This window comes from Pteropus medius, unplaced genomic scaffold (genome assembly GCF_902729225.1).
Source record: "Pteropus medius unplaced genomic scaffold, Ma_sr-lr_union100, whole genome shotgun sequence".
Classification (NCBI taxonomy): domain Eukaryota; kingdom Metazoa; phylum Chordata; class Mammalia; order Chiroptera; family Pteropodidae; genus Pteropus; species Pteropus medius.
Window position 1 is genome coordinate 13,574,958 of NW_024347788.1, and position 18,471 is coordinate 13,593,428.

Consider the following 18,471-nt stretch of genomic DNA (forward strand, 5'->3'; position numbering starts at 1 on the left):
GCGTCCCGCCGCAGGTGGCGCCCGCGCCGGCCCGGGCCCGGGGAAGGGCGGCTCTCGGCGACAGTCCCAGGGCGCGCGCCGCTTCCCCGCGGAGGCCCCGGGCTGCCCCGCCCGCGCCCGGCTCCCCGCTCCCGCCCCCGCGCCCTCACCTGAGCCCGCGCCCCGCCCGGCCGTCACCGCCCGCGCGTCCGCCGCCACGGCCCGGCCCTCAGCGACCACTGCCGTCCCCGCCGCGCCGCAGACGCCGTCGCGCATGCGCGCCCCCAGTGGGCGGGGCCTGCGCGCTGGCCGGGCGGAACCACCAGCGCGGGACGCGGGGGCGCGGGGACGCGGGCGGAACCACCCGCGCGGGGAAGCGGGGAATGCGGCCCAGGCGATGCCTCAGTGCCGACCGGAACCGGCGTGGAACCCACTCCACTGAAAACCCCTGACACCGCACAGAGCCCACACTGAGATCCCATGACACCCCACTGAGACCCCCAACTCCCTGACACCCCGATGAGAGCCCTCTCCACACTTCGGACATCCTCACTGGAGAGCCACAAAACCCCGACACCCACTGAGACTTCTCCACAACCCCGGATAACACACCCCTGCCGAGAATCTTCGCCTCCAAATCCCCTGACACCCCACTGACACTCCCCCCAACTCCCTGGACACATACAATTGATGAGAAAGCTCCATGCAAACTTCTAGGGACACCCCAAGGCTGACTTCCCCCACAACCCCCTGACACCCTGCATGTGAAACAGCTTTATGAACTATGAATGAGGTTTGGGACCTTGGGCGTCCTACCTTCCCTTACCTCCCGAGAGGAATTGTTCTGGCCAAAGGCAGTGTCTTGCCCCTTCCCCCTCCCAGGGCAGCCCTCCTCTGCACCCTGCCCACGGAAGCTGGGGCTGAGATGGCACAGGGGGGCTCGTTTTTGAGTGTAGATTGCCAGGCTTTCAAGAACCAAGGGTCAAGAGCGTAGTCTTGGAGCCAGACACACCCGGCTCAGCTGTGACATGTGGCGGGCACACCTGGAAGGCTACGCTGAGACTTCCTGGGTGCTTCTGGGGAAGGGGGGCCGCAGACGTCCAATTTGGGGGGACTGCTCAGGGGTCAGCACACGCACGGCAGGGACCTTACCCAGGAATTCTGCCCCGATCCCTTTCTTCCTCTGCTGCCCTCTGCACCCCTGCACATTTTGTATTTTTCCACGTTCGTTTGGGTTATTTGTTTATTTTCTGTGACTTCTGACTGAAGTGGAAGCTGCATGAGAGTAATGGGGGCCTTTCACCCCAGCACCTAGGAAGGCCCCTGGCACGGACCTGGTGACCAGAGAGTGTGTGTCCTGCAGGAGCAGATGAGACGACGTGTGAGAAGCACCTGACCCACACGCCCTCCACCCACTCTGCCTGCTCTGTGAGGCAGTCAGAACCTTTAGGAATTAAACTGAAAAGATGACAGACCCTGAAACACATGCTTTTTGTCACATGGTGAAGAGAACCACTGCCTCGTCCACCTCCCAGAACTACCGTGGGGACGGAATGAGAGATTTAAATTATGAACATCCTTTGAAAATCAGTATTATAAAATTATTACACCTCAGCACATCAGGGAGAAGGGTCACCGCACTCAGGACGGGCTGTTTTCCTGGTGTGTCACGTAGGTTGGGTGACGCCCTGAGCCCTAAGTGCTGCATAAACACACGGAGAACGCCTACTGTGTGCCAGGTTCGTGCCAATAGCCTTCCCAGTTCCTCCATGCACTCTGTCACCCTGCGTGGGCGGTGTCATTAAGTCTGCCTTACAAGTAAGGAACTGAGACTTAGATGAGTCATACTGGCTCCGACAGATGGGATAAATTCCTCAGTTTGGGTTAAAACTTTCGAGGACTGTGTTTTTACGCTGCCATCTTTAAAACACAGTAATAAAGCAATCATTTTGAAAAATGAGAGGTTTGACTGGCGATGAACACCCAGGTGGAACTGGATGAAACGCAGCCTGAGTCCTGCTCACCCGCCCTTGTCCTGACGGAGGCCAGGTGCCAGCTCCTCCCTCTAACGCAAGCTCCCACCTCCTGCTTCCCCCCGAGGGAACAGCAGCAAGGGCTCTGGTGTCAGCCCAGGCTCAGGGCGCTCCGCGGTGGCCCATGCACACTTCCCTTCGTCCGCTTTTGGGCGCCTCACCCACATTCGCGGTCCAGAAGCCAGGGTTCTGTGCACCCGGGATGGCGGCTGGCAAGCCACCTAGCCTGCACCCACAGAGAACAGGCAAGCTCCAAAGCAGCCCACAGACGGAGGTGGACTTCTCAGAGAAGGTGGCGGGGACAGTTCTGACAGTATCTTTCCTCTCGATCGTGTAAGTGATGCGTGTTCATTGTTTAATTCTGGAGAAGACAGATTTTTAAAGGATGTTAGCCAAGGGCCGGAGGTGTTTCTCTTCTGCCTGTTTCTTTCTAAGAACTAAGCATTGTGGAGGTGGGGGGGAGGGGGGAGGAACTTCCCTTTTTCAGTCCAGTGTCACTAGGCAGAAAGCATGTTCCCTCGGGGTGGTGGTCCCCACACTGTGCCTCCAGAGGACAGACTGAAGCTTGAGGACCAAGTTCGCAGCAGATAGCGGGGCAGAACAAACACTCCATGACGCTGCCACTCAGTGGCCAGGCTCTCCGCCAGCTCTGACCTCACCCCCGACCTGGCTCCTGCGACTGCCTGTGGGCCCAGTGCTTGCTGGCTGGTCCCCCACCTGGACATCTGACCACAGCCAGCACTGGCACCACCCTGCCCTGGGCCCGCCCCCCGCAAGAATCCTGCTCGGCGGGTCTAGTGCAAACGCCGGGACTCCAGGATTCCTCCCGGCAGCCCGCCGCCCACCACCACGTTCCTAGGCTGCAAATCCCACTTGCCCTTGCTGCTGTGCTCCCCTCACCCCGCCGGTGGCCCATCCCTCGCATGCCAGAAGTTAAACCTGCCTCAGTGTTCTTTAATGACTGGGGCAGGACTGCCTCTCGGAACGGACAGGGCACGTGTGGAAACAGGAGTCTTCTCGAAGCAGCTCGTCTCCCACGAGCACCCGCCGTGCCCCCTCTGCGTCCCATCCTGGCGGGGTGCACGCCCCAGAACGTTCTGGCAGCTCCGAGCAGGGCGCTGGACACCCTCCCTCGCCAAGGCGCTGCCGCTGCTGGCTTCGTGACCGTGCCAGGTGGGCTGAGCTCTCTGAGTCACATGTAAAACCATGAGATTGGCCCCAAAGCTCTGTGGCCCGAGGCTCAGGCTGCGTGTCTGTCCGCTGACCCGCAGAGGGCAGGTTCTCTGTTCAGCGTGGTAGCCTGGAAACTGATGGCTGACATTGCCTGGGACACAGGGACACCCTAGGTCTTGGTTGGCCAAACACATTACTGTAACAACTGTGATGGGGTCATGTTGGAGCAAGGGCCATAGAGCCAGCTGTTCTTTCGGGGTCGCCAAAGCCCCTCGTCACCTGGACCACCCCCTCCTCGGGCCTCCGGTCAAGTCTGGCCCCTGGGCTTTCGTGCTGGTAGGCGTGGGGCTGGCGGGGCTGCCACTGGTCCTCCCGGCAAGAGCTGTGCCCACAACACAGGGACATCAAGGACTCGCTCGCCCCAGTCACGACCCAAAACTAAGCAGCCCTTCCTGCCGAAACAGGTCTGGCCAGTTCTGTGCAGGAATGGACCCAATGGCCTTCAGGTGGTCTGAGGATCGAGTGCAGCTGTCAGGCGCAGATTCCCACCCACGGAGATGCCACCTGTGGCTCACCCCAGTGTGCTGTGTAGCAACAAATCCACAGGCTCAAACCTCAGCCTCCCCACAACACAAAGCATCATGTGATACACGAATCTCCTCCATGGCACGTGAACGAGGAAGTGGCCTTCTAGAATTTTAGAATGCCCGGCGGGACGTTACAAGGCGGCCAAGTCTGAAAGTGGCCCAAGGTCAGGATCTGCAAAGCTGCCAGTGACACTCGCCTGAGAGCTTCCTGCCAGTCCCGCTCCGGCCACCGCCCCGAGTTCAGACTTCAAGCCAGCGCAAAGCTGTAGATCCCCTGAACCAGTGATTAGGGGACACTCCCAACTTCCACGCTCGCCCCTCCCCCAAAGTAACTTCATAAAAACGGCCGAGCAGGAGCCGGGCTGCAAGCGCCCTCCGCCCACCACAGTGTCCCCGTGGGACGACCACATGCCCGGTGAGGTCCGGCGTCACGTGTGGTGTGAGGCTGGGTGAAATGCGCCACGTGAACTTTCAGGGGCGATCCTGTTACTATGGAAGTCACTTCGAGAGACCACCAAGGGCAACCAGAAGACCGTGACAATCCTCCAGGGAGCCTCAATGAGCACGCACCCTCACCAGGTAGAAGGCCACAGGGGTGTGACACTGTGGCCATCGGATACGTAGGTCAAGAAATACAGCTTTGGAACCAACGAGCAAACGGGACAAGAAGCCCGTCGTCCTGTCCGCCAGGAAGCTTGAGCGTGCAAACCCGTGAGCTTCTGACCGCCAAGCCCTGGGCACAAAACGCCGGTCAGGCCACACGCCTCTCAAAGGCAATGGACTTGCGAGCTCAGGAAGGCCTAGGAAAGAGACAGGGGCCCGTCTTGGGGGTCATAGGGAGAGGACAGGCACACCCGCGTCTGCGAGCTTCGGTTTGTGGGGCATGTAGTGTAAGCCCCATTTTGTCTGAGTGTGAGCCAGAAGAACAGAGGCTGAAGGAAGGGCGCCTCTAGGGGCTGGGCCCAGTTAGGGTCCGCCTCCGTCCCCCACTTCACCTTCAAGCCTGTGACCCCCAGCCCCAGCCTCACGGCACCAGGCCAGGCGGGAGGGCCGGGCGCCCCCACGCCATGCTCAGCCTGTGCCCTGCCCGCCGTCCCCTGCCCCACGAGCCCCCCGGCCCCTCACAGCTCTGCCCGCCCACCGAGCGCGTGCGGCCCGCGTGGGCCTGTGGCTCCCCGTCCAGGGGCCGAAGACACACTTCCTCCCGCACACACGTCGATCCCGCATCTGCGTCTCCCCGCACGCGCTCACGCAAATCGCAGGCTCATCTCAAAGCAGTTTGCTAGAGCTTGTACCTACGGACTCAGAACCGCACCGTCAGCCCTGCTGACACCTGGCGGAGAAACGCGGACCATGAGAAAAGCAGAGCCGGCAGCAAGAGCAGAACACAGGATCCACAAGGCGTCTCCGTCAAGCTCTCGGGCACGAGACGACGCGGACAGAGACGTTTGCCGCCTTAGCCGAGTGGCAGCCAGGACTGGGCGCTGGCGGCTTGAGCTGCCGGAGGGACAGGTCGGAGGCCAGCCCCGCCCCCGGCATCGCTGAGGGCCTCACAGCGCCTGCTGCTGCCCCAGCCACCTGCTGTGTGGGCGGGCAGGGGGGCGGGGGGGGGCGGGGAGGCTGCCTCGTGACCTGCTGGCTGTGCACCTGCAGTCACAAGGCCTTCGTGCTCCCCACAGGAGCAGGACGCGCCCCAGAGCGTGGTTCACAGGGCCGGGGTGGGGGGACCTCCCGGGGGCGCCCCCTGAGCTGTCTCCTCTCTGCAGCCTCCCCTCCCGACCCTGTGAGAGGCGACGGCCCCCAGAAACAGCCCGAGCCGGCAAGTCGGAAGGGACCCCAGGGCGGTACATAAGGTGGAGGCGACTGGCCCACCGCGTTCCGCTGTATGCTCAGGGGGCAGCAGGCAGACTGGCCTCCGACAGTGTCACCTACTTCCGGCAAACGCGTCGGGCCCAGAGCCCCGTCCGGGCCCAGACCTCGTGGCGGGCTCCGCCGTCAGACAGCTGTGACGTTCTGCTCTCCCCGCTGACGGCGCCCTGCCCCGCCGACCCCGCCACTCAGCCGCACGCAGGCTCCAGGGGCAGCGCGCTGCCAGCTCCGGAATCTTCGAGAACGGCTCTCATCAGCCACGCCCACTCCCGTCAAGACGCCTTCGGTACAGGCGGCCGGCGTGTCGGTCTCGTGTGTGATGCCGAGGGTCACGGCGTCACCCGGACACCGCGTTCCAGGCATCCAGCCCCGGAGGGACAGGGCATAGAGGGCAGTGGACAGGACCACGGAGAAACGGCCAGACGAATCCGGAACGTAGATGAGCTGCGGCCCTGTGGCCTGGTCTCTTCAACAAGTGCCGAGTGTGGTGGGATCGAACGAAGCACGCGCGTGTGCACGTGCACACGTGTGTGTGCCTGCGTGTGTGCAGGGCCCGTCCCCAGCACCTCCGGGCCCTTGTGCCCAATGTGAGACTCTACCCCTGATGCGAGCTGCTCTGCCCGGTCCGTCTCGCGGCGGCTGGAGCTGTGAGCCCCAGCCAGGGTCCCTCTGGACCGCCTGGGTCCCCACCCACCCTTGCCGTGGACTCAAACCCCGCGTCCTACTCACGTCTGGATGACAGCTGCGGTGAGGGACATCCAGCTCTCCAGGGCCACCGTCCCGCGGGAACTGGGAGAGGATGTGGAGCTGGCACAGCCGGGAGAGGCAGGGCGACCGGACCGCCGGAGCAGCAGGGCCGGGACGGGGCCGGGGCGGGGAGGAGGGCGGGGCCGCAAGCCGCGAAGGGCCCCTCCTCTTTGGGGCGATCGCCCTGCGCCCCGTCCTGTGGGCGCTGGCAGGCGGGCGCCCGAAGGGCCCGTTCTCGGCCTCTCCCGGCCCCTGGCACCGCCCGTCCGGAGCCATCCCGCCCGCCTGCGCTCTGCCTGCGCCCAGATACCGTCTCCTAAGGACACCGGCGTATTCCACGGGGACCCCGCCTGGTGACCTCGTTCTAATTTGACGACTTCTGTGAAGACCATTCTGAGGAGCTGGACATTAAGACTCCTGACATGTCTATTTGGGGGGGGGGTGTGAGCACAATTCGCCCCGAAATAGAGTCCTCGCCCTTCGGGAACCCCAGCGATCCCGCTGGCCCCACGCCGTCCCTGACGCCTAGTCCCAGAGGCTCGTCACCAGCTGACGCGCGCAGAGGCGCCTCCGCCGCCCGCGCAGCATCGTCGCTGTGGGTTTTATGATTTTGCCCTGACACAGTCACCGCACCACACCCTGGAGCACACGGAATTTGCATAGGTGTCAACTATCCCAGGACTTCGTGTTTTATATAAATGTGTTTTACAAGTCAACGCATTGACACTGGTGGTCGATTAGCCCTCGGGCTCAGCAGAGCCGCGCGGTGTCCTGTGCCAGGGTCCGGGCAGGGAGGGGCACGGCGGCGCAGCACCCGCGGCCGAGACCGGACCTGCATTTCGGACCCGGTCTGACCAGTTTCAGCCTCTCCCCGAAGCGTCATCTTGCCCGGCCTGGAATTTCCCGGTCACCAGCCCGTGGGCCCCGTCCGCCCCCGCCCCCGCCCCGGCCCCCGCCCCGGCCCCCAGGGGGGCCCAGCGCCGCAAGAACTTCCCTCCCCAGGTTCGCCCACACCCGCCCCGCCCCCTGCTGTCAGTCTGGCCTTGTCCCGCCCCCTTCCCCGCCCTCCCGCTGTCGGGTCCACGGATTTGCACGTTTAGTGGCTGAACGTCGTTTCTGAACAGCGGGTGGGGCTCTCCTCTCCAGGAGCCCAGACCGGGGTTGGGGGGCGGCCGAGGTGACCGACTCAGGTCGCCAGCCTGGGAGGGGGAGGGGCGCCCTGCTCGCGGGGCCTCAGATCACCCTGTGTTTACCGTGGGGCTGGGAGGCCAGACCCGCTGAGAACACTCTGCTGAGTCACGGAAAACAAGGCTTAACTGCGTCCCTGCCACCTCCTGTCATTTCTGACTCGGAGGGGGATCCTGTCCTCCCTCCCTGCGTATTTGCCTCAAGCGCCTTGTTTTCCTGATATTCTTCCTGTGGGCGGAGCAGAAGGGAAAAGGGTAGGCCGCAGGAAGAAGCCCAGGGATGGAACTCGGCTGTGACCAGTGTCCTGGGGACTTGTCCCCCACCCATCCCAGTCCCACTGGGTAGGTGCGTTGGGAGCACTGGGAAGCACTGGCTGTCCTTGGCCAGGCTGACACCCCAGAGGTGAGGATGCTGGGTCCCACGTGGGCATGCCTCATCCAGTCACGCGGCCTCTGGCTGCTGTGACAAATGCTGGGATCTCTGCTTAGGACACCGGGAGCGAGGGACTCATGAGCTGACTGGGATAACCCAAAATGCTGAGGGTGACAGGTAAGGCCTCAGCCAAGGCTGCAGTCACCCTTGAGAAATGTTTGTAACCAAGGAAGTCAGCACGGCTCTGCAGAAGGCGTCAGGTGGGCGGGCTCTGTGGGGTGTAAACTCTGGGAGACTCAGCCCACTCATGCATCACGCAGAAGAGGCCTATGGCCACTCCTCAGGGTCCTAGAGCCACGCACCGCCAGTATCGAGGTTCGGGGCCTGCCCAGTTATAAGAGAAGGGGGTGCTGGGGTGACACTCAGCCCGGAGATGTGAGCAGCACGTTTGTGTTCTCCAAAGCTCCCACCACAAGCACAAAAGTTTGTAGTTGTGTGAGCTGACGGGCGTTCACAGACTTGGTGTGACCGTTTGACAAGCACCAGGTCGTTGTGACACAATGCAGTGGGCCGATTATGTCACAACGAAGACCCCGGGAAGGAGGACGTCACCCACCACGCTGACTGCACAGCGGGGCCCTTGTGGCCGACTCTACCTGAGCCGTCTCAGGTGTATTAGAATCAGTAGTCGAACTAGTTTCCGTCACCCTCTGTCCACCTCAGGACACATGTCTATGTGGGGAAGTATTTTTCATCCTGGAAAGAAGAACGAGTGACTTTCCTGTCACTGGGTCGTCCCTCCAAGGTCTGCTGCATGGGCCAGGCCCAGTGGCCACAGGACGCTGCCGGTTTTCTTGAGATTCCTTCCTCCTGACACCCTAGGAGAGGGTCGTAGCCCACAGGTCACTTCTGCACGTGGCTCATCTAAGGGGGCGTATTTAAGGAGAGGGAAGGGCGGGGGGAGGCCAGCATTCAGAGCTCCTCTGCAGGGCCTGTATGCCCAAAGCGGGCGCCAGCTTTCTGCGCGTGCAGAGACAGCCAGCTCCCCCACACGGGGAAGAGAGCCCACCGCTGCAACGTGACGTGCCAGCCCCAAGCTGCCCCTGTGGGGGCGGGGGGCAAGGAGGAGGCAGAAGAGACAGAAGCAGACGAGGTGAGAACCCCCGCAACACTCCTCTGGCTCCGGGGTCCTGTTGAGAGGTGGGCTCCTGCCCTGGGTGTGGCCTGCGGATGCCACCGCTGACCTCGCTTTCCTCTGCCGTTGGCCGTCGGCACCTGCGCTGAGGTTGCCCAGGTGCGATCTCTCCGCTCACCGGCCTGGGCGCTGCTGGCACCGCTGGTGACCCCTCCGTCTGCTGGTTTTGCTGCTGAACCCCGCGATCACCTCGAGTTTTAAATAACGTATCTCCTGGTCCAGCCTCAGGGGCTGTCTCTCCTGTCTGTTTCTATCTCTGGGGTGTCGGTCATCTTTTCTCTTATCTCTGCCAGATCATTTCTGTGCAAGTGTTGATTGTGGCTATGAAACAGCGAGGGGGCCCCCAGGAAGCACCTCTTGCCCTCCGCAGACCAGTGGCTGTCTTTAATGCAATCGGAGATGGAGCCCGGGGGGCCGGAGCCGGGTTTCTGCCATTTTTTCACTGTAATTGGCCCCCGATCGGAGAGCGATATGTTTTGTGAGTAGAGCCATGAATTGCTTAGCGCCGATTGGCTCTACCGATTCCAGAAACAGGGGCTCAGAGCTTAGTTCTCCAGCTGCGGCAGCAAATAATGAGTCAGCGGAAACCAGGTGCCGGTGTCTGGCCATCCTGGGTGCGTGCGTGGGGCCTGGGGCGCTCGTGGGAGGAGCTGCAGCTGGCGACCGGACGTGGGGGCGGGCGTGGGCGCGGGGCCCGCCGTGGGAGAGAGCTGAGCTCCCACGGGCTCCCCGAGCTGCGCCACACACTAAGGCCCAGCAGTTCCTCTCCTTATGAGCTTCATTTTTCCTTCTTTCACGAGAACAGAAAATTAGGGTGGGGACTGTCTCAGGTGACCTCCTGTCTTAAAAAGAAAAGATTTGTCACTTCCCACCCCATGTTATTGTATCTGTTTCGTTATTAACGCAACGTAGACTTTGTTTCTGAGCTGGCCCCGTTAGTTCAGTAATTTCTAGTTACAGAACACAATGATTATTTCACGTTTAGCAGAGCAGCGGCAACTTTGTGAAAACTTGTATCAAGCTGCTCACATTTGGAAATACACTGTTGCTTTGCCAAATCCCTGTTTAACCAACATCCTCCAACAGAAACCAATAGGTAGAAATCGCACTGACCTTATGTGTCCGGTGACTGAAAATGGGTGTTTGACGGGTCACAGCTGGGGCTCCTGGTGCCGTGCGCCCTCTGGTGAGCGACCTTCAAGCTGCAGGTGATTCTAACTTCGTCGCCAGAAGCCCAAAGGCCCAACAACTGTAACATGTGTTTTCCTTAAAAAAGTTGTTTCTGAAGCCGCCGCTCGCAGCCCCTAGTTAATGTGTGAACCTACAAACACACTTGCCGGGCATCAGCTGCTTCGTTCAAATGCAGGCCCGCGACCAGCATCTTCTCGGCGATGTCCGCAGAGCCGGCAGCGACCGCGGCCCGCGAGACTCTTGGCGGTGTTTCAGAGGGACACGGCGGCACGTCACAGGCAACTGCCCAACTGGATGAGGGGCGCGACAGCCCCCAGGGACCTCTGCTTGTCTGGAGCATGTCACAAAACCACCCCCTCTGAGTAGGGTTGAGACAGCTATTGGAGCTAAACGTTTGGAAAATTCCACAAGCTTTCCACACAGCTACCGGTCACATGTCCTCACCAAGCAGAGCCCCAGAGAAAAAGGGCGAATTTAGGGAGTGCTAGAGAAGGTCAAAGGTGAGTCAGGGTCACTGCACAATGTGCACACACAGCGGGAACTCACCTGGGGGCGGCAGACCCCGTGCGAGGAAACCCCGCCTGTCCTGGGGGCCCAGGGGCCCAGCACACAGTGGGAGGGCCCAGCCCCCTCGCAGCTCGGACCCAGTGGCCCTGGCGGTGACTGTGGGAGGAGTGGCCGGAAACAAACGTGACAGGAGGCGGAGGCTCGGAAGCCTGTCGCAGGCTCCCCCAGCAGGGCACCCAGAGCCTCTGCAGGTCCCGGCAGCACCGCCGGCCGCTGGGAGGTCATCCTGGGAGGTTCCGTCTCCTCGCTGACCTGGCTGCCCTCCTGGTATCGCTGTGGAGACCTGGAGGGGCGGAGCTAAGGTCCCCGGTTACCTGAGACGGGAGCCCCGTTTCCTGTGCAGTGAGAGACACCTACTCTGATCCTAGAATTTCACACTTCTGAGCAGCACCCATGCGACAGCGGCGGGCCGGCTCGTCCGCCTGCGAGTCCAGTTAAAAAGTGATGGGACACACGTGCTATGCGATAAATATCCCACGGATCTGTGAGTGACCAGTAGGGACACAGAGCAGCTGGACCGTCCCTTCACCGGCTGGTCACCGGAAGTACCTGTGAGAAAACTGTGACTAAACACCCAGCAACTCGGGTACCGTTCCTCACGGGGGGCCAGACATAGGAGGAGGGAGTCAACGTACTTCTGTGCTCAGAAAGCCTCAGTCTGACCCCAAACCAGCGACCCAGTGCACTCTGCTCAGTGTGACACGTGACGTAGGTACAAGGTTGAGCGTCGTTTCGGGAGCCCCCTGAGGTGCTGGTGCCTTGAAGGACCAGCAGGGGCAGTGAGGCCAAGCGAGGCACTTGGCCAGAGTGAGGGGCTGCCGCACGGCCACACTGGTGACTGGACGGCAGCCAGGTTTGGGACCTGCTGGTCATCTGCAGCTGGGCTGGGGATGCAGCGGCTGTGGGGCACGCGGCTAGAGGTGGCGGGTGCCCCGGAGCCTTGCGGACGTGGTGGGGAGCTGACCGCCATGGTCAGGGGCCACCTTTTGGGGAGCTGACCTTTAGAAGTGGCATTTTGGCCCCTTGGGAAACTAATGTTTCGTGAGCACGGGGAGGATCCTGGAGGACTGTGTGCTCGGTCGTGACAATGGAGGTAAACAGGAGTCAGGGCTGGACGCCATCAGCCCACGGTGGCACCCAGCGCCTGCAGCAGAGGCCAGGATCTGAGCCCCAGAGAGGCTGTGCCTCACGCTCGTCTGCACTGTGACGAGTTGGAGGAGGCGTAGCTGGGGTCACTGGGGAGGGGGAGGAGGGACTGGAGGGGACCTTGGACAGAGAAGGCTCAAACAGTGGTGCCAGGGCTTCTCAGCACAGGGGTGTCTGTGACAGGGGCCGAGGAGAGGTGGGGGCAGGGCCGGGAAGAGGAAGGCCTGGGCCGCGAGCTGGGAACGGGTCTCTGTCACGGAACTCGCTTGCCAGGTGTGTGGTCGGCATGTTAAGGTTCCCACGCCCGGACTGTGACAGACCACAGCGGTGGGAAGAGGGCCTCGCGGGACACCTGCCCAGCGACCTGCTCTCCCAAGGGCGGGCCGCTCCTCTCTGGGGATGGCAGGTGTGGCCCTCTTCACCTTCATGAAGAAGCAAGTGACAGTCCCCTGAGCACACTCAGCGGTGTGCACTTACGCTCACAGGAACCAGGAGCAGAAACCTTGCAACGTCCAGTTTTGAGAGGGAGCTCGCTGAAGCGCTGTGGAAAGCCAGCGGGAACGTGGACTGGGGTGGCTGGCTTTTCCTAAATCGCTTCTCGTTTGGGTGCCGTTTTCAACTCGTAGGCTGCTGGGGGGCGTCCTGGTCTGCGGGGGTGACAGAGCTCCCATCTGCCCGGCACCGGCTCCCTACCTGAGCATCACGCCGCCGTGATGCACTTGTCACCCTCGGTGAGCCAGCATGAACACATCTAGGCCGAACACATACGACTGTCCTAGTACTGACCCCTGGGGACATAGCGTTAGACCACATGTGGATAAACGTAGGATGCTTTCGGAGAAATGCCACGAAATTTAAAACTTTCTTTGAAAGTCTGGAAAAAAAATGAAAATCGTCTGAAGCTTTCTTTTTGCTCGTTTCACGTGTACGGTGACAAGGGGCGGGGTCAGTGGAAGCTGGACCCGTCGGGCGTGTGCTTCCTGTCCAGAAGTGGCTTCCTTCACTGAAGACTCTGGTGAGTCACAGCGGGAAGGACCCCTTTGTGAGCCGATCCCCATGCTGTCGGTGACACTGGCGCGCATGAGCCAGCGGGGAGGGTCCCCGCATCCACAGGGATCCCTCTTCGCCTCGTACCTCGTAGCCCCTCGAGACTCATGGAGGCCAGAGCAGGTGGACGAGGAGCCGGCGGGGATGTGCAGGAGGCCACCGGCCCGGGCAGGGCTGTTGGCTGTCCTTTCCGAAGACCTCTGTTCACACTTCCACAGGGGACTGAGGGGAGGGACTGGAAAGGGGGCCACCGGCAGTGGCCGCTGTGGGAGCTGAGGGTCAGGCCGAAGCAGGCAGTGGGGGCCTCTAAGATGCAGCCTGTCCCAAATGCGGTGGACAGGCAGGAGCCGTCACGTTGACAGGAAGGGGAATAGGCCCAGGGCCCTGAGCCCAGAGGTGGCCCCCAGGGCCAGGGCTCACCCCGCCCAGGATGTGGGGACGTCTGATCGCCTGACGCGCCTCTTCTCATTGCGACTAAAGAGATCCCGGAGCGGCCATTAACTAAATAGCAAGTTAACTAAACGACCGTTAACTAGATACCACGGTGCTACTAATTTTAGTCATTTTAATGCTATTATTTTCATACATATGAAACTGTAGTCTTCATAAATATCCATTTATTCTTAGTAGATAGAGAAATTGAGGAACATGAGAATTCACTCCAATAAAAAGTAGACATTACTTTTCTCAAAAACTTTAATCAGACAGCTATTTACAGGAGGTGACTCGGCAGTACAGAAGGCCACGGGAGGCTGCCCCAGGGCGCGGTGGAGGAGATGGCGAAGGTGTCTTCCTTCCTGGCAGCTCGGAAGGAGGACGTCGTGAAGGAAGGGACCACGCTCCGATTCGGGGCTGGACCGAGAGGCCAGGAGCGGTGGCGAAGGGGGCGCCGCGCACCCCGATTTCGGTTGCGCTCCCCACGCGGTGGGGCTGCCGGGGGACGGGGAGCGGGGCCGCGGGCTGGTCCAGCTGCGGCCTGCGCTGGCCCCCTGCTCGCGGCCGGGATTCGCGTGTCCATGTGTTTGCGTTCACGAGCTTTTTAACGCCGTAACTGCACAGCGTCTGACGTTCCCTGAGCGTCGGCGGGAGGCGTCTCTCCGGCCCGGGCCGGCCTGGGTGCGTGGCCCGCGACGCAGGCTGCAGGAGCCGGTCCGGGGAGGCGGGAGGCGCCGCGTTGGGAGCGGGAGGCCGCCACCCGCTGTGCGGTGCAGGAGCGAGCTGCACGCGGGGCCCTGTGCGGGTGCCGTGCGCCGTGGCTGCAGCAGGCTCCGTCACGTGCTCGGCAGCCTGGGCGCTCGCGTCAGTGCGTCGCACTGTCCGCAGGGACGATGGCCCACCCGAAGGCGGTGACACCGTGCTGAGACCGGCCTAGGACGCTAGGCGGAGCCCCGCCTCGATGCGTGGCAGCGGGGTGCAGGTGGCCGCCGCGCAGAAGCCACGCGGAGAGGGGCGCGCGGGCCGCCCCTCTGCACAGAAGCCGCCGCCTAGGGCTCGGCGCAGGCCCGGAGGCAACGTCCTCAGCGCGCTGGCCAGCAGCTGCGCCCCCGGCGGTCAGCCAGCGTCCAGCAGGGCGCACGCCGTTCCGGGAGCCCCGTGGAGCCCCCTGGCATCCGGGGGAAGAGGCGGGTGAGTGGGCTGGGGTCAGAGGTCAGAGGGCGGATGCACCCCGCGCCCAGCTTCAGGCCGCCGAGCAGGATTCTCCTGGGCACGTTGATGTTTAGCTTGACATCTCTCCATCTCCCCTGAGACGCGGCTGAGCTAACGCGGTGGCGAAAACCCTGCCTGACTTGGTGGTGCCTGCTGCTTGCTGATGGAAGCTTCTAGAAACACGTGGACTCAAGGTCGGAAGAAGCGGAGAATGGCCCCTGCAGTGTTCCTCCATCTCCAGCTCCTCGAGAAGCTCGTCGGTGGCCAAGTTGGGCCAGACCCCCAGACTCGCAGGGTCCCCACTCACGAACCGCGGCACTTGTGGCTCTGGCCAGCCTGGGACCTGCACACATGGCATGCGAGGCCTCCTGCTTTTAGAAGGTCCTGGAGCCTGTCAGGACTCCGAGCGAGGACGGTGGCACTCCTAGGCGAAAGCACCACACCTGGCAGTGTACCCTGGGGATGCTCCCTGGCCTCTGACCCCCGGGGCCGCGTGGGCTGCCTGCCTGGGTCCGTTACTGCAGAGGGACGGTGACTCCCGGTGAGGACAGGTCCCGCACCCCTCACTGGAGGGCTGGGGACCCAGAGGCCCCCAACGTTTGGGCACCTCAATGGGACCTGACAACTTCCTATCCAGAGTTTGTCCTGGGGGCCGGGGGCTGACACCATGGGGAGCTGAGTGACCCGACAATGCAGGGCCTTTTAGCTAAAGTGGCAGAGATAGTGGCAGGTCAGCAAGGCACTGAGAAAGGCAACAAGGACAGGGCGAGGACCCAGACCCCCCTGGAGCACCCCCCACCCCCCCATGAGTGCTGGGGCCGTGCCGTCTGCTCCTCACGGCCCGGCCCCCTCCACACTTCATGTCACCGGATTTGTGGCTATTTCCTTTTTTAAAGAGGGGACCTGCGGTGTGGTCTTTTCTGCACAACACGCTGTTCTGCTCGGCGCTGGGTCTTCGGAGCCGACCTCGAGCTGCAAACATCAGCCACATTTCCTCTCAAGCAGAAGTGTGACTCTGGCGTGACACTGCAGCTCGAGTCTCCACACACAGGACGGTCATGTCAGTGGCTAAGACAGCGTGACAGCTGTCACTGGTGTCCTGTTCTACGTGAAACTCGACAGTGAGCGGAAGTGTATGAGATAAATGAGGCCAGTACTCAGTGCCATTCGCCGTCTCTGCGTCCTGTGTATTACACTTGTGTTCAGATTCCACCAGCTAAGGGACACCTTCGGCAGGGTGACAGCTCGCGGCTGTGAGAGGGGCAGCTTTCTGAAGCGAGAGTCCAGCTCAGCACTGGCCACCATGTCCCAGGGGACGTGGCGAGCAGCCTGCGCGCTGTGTGGTCGCGTCCACAGCTCACTGCGCATTACCGTTTCGACCGCGTGACCGGATTAAAGCTACCTTCTTCACGCGGCGAGACGGCCCCACCGCTCGGTGTGCGGCACCGGCTCGAAGCGGCTGCAATAAATCAGCTCAATTGACTAACAGGTATTCTAAACAGCTTTATTTTTCTTTACATATAAATATGTAAACGTGGCTTATCATCTGCATTCGTGATGGAATGTCACCGCGTGAGGGCTGAATGCAGCGCGCTGGGTCACGTCACGTGAGCAGGCACCACTCCACCCGGCGCGGCGTCTGCTCCAGTCACGTGACCTGCTTTGGGACTCGGTGGACCAAATGGGTTCCTACACGCTCCCCACTTCGAATCAATGACTGTTGTCAAATTTAGCTGTAGGTCAATTTGCCCATCTTGGGATGGTTTAGGCCAAGACTTCTGGGGGTTTTAAGATAAAAATGAGTATACAAAACATAAAAAACTTAATCCAAATCTAGTGAATACTTTCATTCAAGTCAGGATCAGAGAATCTGGGATCTAAAATAGGTAACTGTTGTCTAAGTTTATAATTTGTTATATGTTTTGTACAAGTTCAAGAAAATGAGATAAAACCCATCAGCTGCCAGTAGGTACACACACGTGAGTGGGCTGGCACGTGCGCGTCCCATGCCCTCCCTTGCACGAAGGGACGGACGGACGTCGGCCGTTCTGTGGTTATCTGCAGAGAGCAGTCCATCTTCACTAACACGTCACTTTGTTTGAAATGCCAATATTTGCAAATACATTTCTTGTTAACATAGGACAGTGGATACAGGAAGAAGCATCGTTGCTGAACTGCTCAGGATTCAGGTATTTATTTAGGTAGAAAAATGCTTTGAATACTCTGGGGAAATAGGATTCATTTATAGAAGAATATTTCAGGGAAATTTTTTTTTTTGCATTTTTCAAGGATATACATTCGTACTGATTTTTGCTTCCAAATATATTTTAAGGCTGTTTGGTAAAATATATACCGGATATGAGGTTCAATTTACAGGGTTTTGTTCTTATAGGGAATTCTTAACTACTCAGCTTTAAAAAAGTAGAACTCTGAAGCTACACATGCTTTACTACCCACTGTGCTCCGATGAACCCCATGCTTCGTGGAACGTAGAGAATGAGGGAGGAAAGGCAGAGGTGTGCCCGCCTCGCCGACCGCACGGGCACGGTCCTCGGTGCAGAAGAGCAGGCGGCTTCCAAGTGCGAGTCACAGGGGAAGGAACAGAGAGCCACAGCGTGGGGCTGGGCAGTGCTCCCGGAGGGCAGGAAGGAAGACCGGGCACTGGGGCCGGCGTCCGTCTGCAGCCACGACCCTGCTGGCCTCGAGGCCCGGGGACGCTGAGGCTGGGTCCAGTGGGTCGCTCTGAGAGGCTCTTCCTCTGAGGCTGTGTCTGAACGTGACACACAAGTCAGATGGGAACGATGGTCGCTGTGTCTACACTGAATTATGCACGTGGAAAACCTTTTCTGAGTCTCGCTCTCTGGTGCCATCGGAATCACGAACACCAATTCCTTAGAGTCCATGGCCGGAAACCACAGTAAGTGACCTTCCCGCCGTCCCGTCTTAAACAGGCCAGAAATACGCCCCGGCCTTAGCGACGCGGCACAGCACGAACGAGCTCTGGGAAATGCAGACGTCAACGCACCTCTCCGCTTCGACTCGCCACCCATCGCACGCCAGCATTTCACATGGCGACTGTCGTTCCGGACAAGCAAACTTGGCTGTTTCGATTTTTAAAGGCTACCCTGAAGAGTCAACTGACAGAGCAGTTCGAAGATACACACACGTCTATAAAAAATCACACATAGCACAAATGACAAAACTTAAAGACAGAGCCCCGTGTGGCGTTTCTCGTCATGAAGGAAGGGAAGCGACCGTGACCACCGTCGGCGTGAGGCGGCGCTCTCGGGCTTTCGCGATGACCGCGGCCTCCGCGTGTCCCGCCCGCGTGCGCACGGACGTCCCTCGGCCTCTGTGCGGATGCTGAACTTTCTCGACAGGTCAGACCTGTGGCCCCCGGGTTTCTGGAGAGCCACATGGTGGGGGTTTGGTGGCCACGGAGGTGACGTCTCACGACCTCAAACCTGGCACAAGGAGCCTCGCGATGGGTCAGCTGGGTGGGGGGCGCGCCCGCACTGGGGCGCCCAGGTCCCGGCGAGCTGCCCCGCTCCGCTCAGCGCAGCGCAGGAGCTCGGCGGCGAGCGTGGCCAGCCCGGTCCCCCTGCTGTCCTCCGAGGCCCCCGCCCGCCCCACGGCCGCCGGCGACGAGCGACGGACGCCCCGCGAGCACGGACGAGCGCGCGGTGGCCGCGGGCTGGCGGGCTCCGGAAGCGACCCGGGGAGCGAGGGC

General features: G+C 61.0%; 1 protein-coding gene across 2 annotated transcripts in view; it reads right to left on the reverse strand.

Moving 5' to 3' along the window:
- Nucleotides 1-10,464, reverse strand: part of CLN8 (CLN8 transmembrane ER and ERGIC protein) — a 25,077-nt gene extending 14,613 nt beyond the window's left edge. Inside the window, exon 1 of one of the 2 annotated variants that reach the window (XM_039877300.1) lies at nt 10,257-10,464. The gene's annotated coding sequence lies outside the window, so the exon portion shown is untranslated. Of the gene's footprint in view, nt 1-6,370; nt 6,476-10,256 lie in introns of those variants that run through there. The other variant, XM_039877301.1, reaches the window with a different exon arrangement.
- Nucleotides 10,465-18,471: the final 8,007 nt, after the last annotated feature.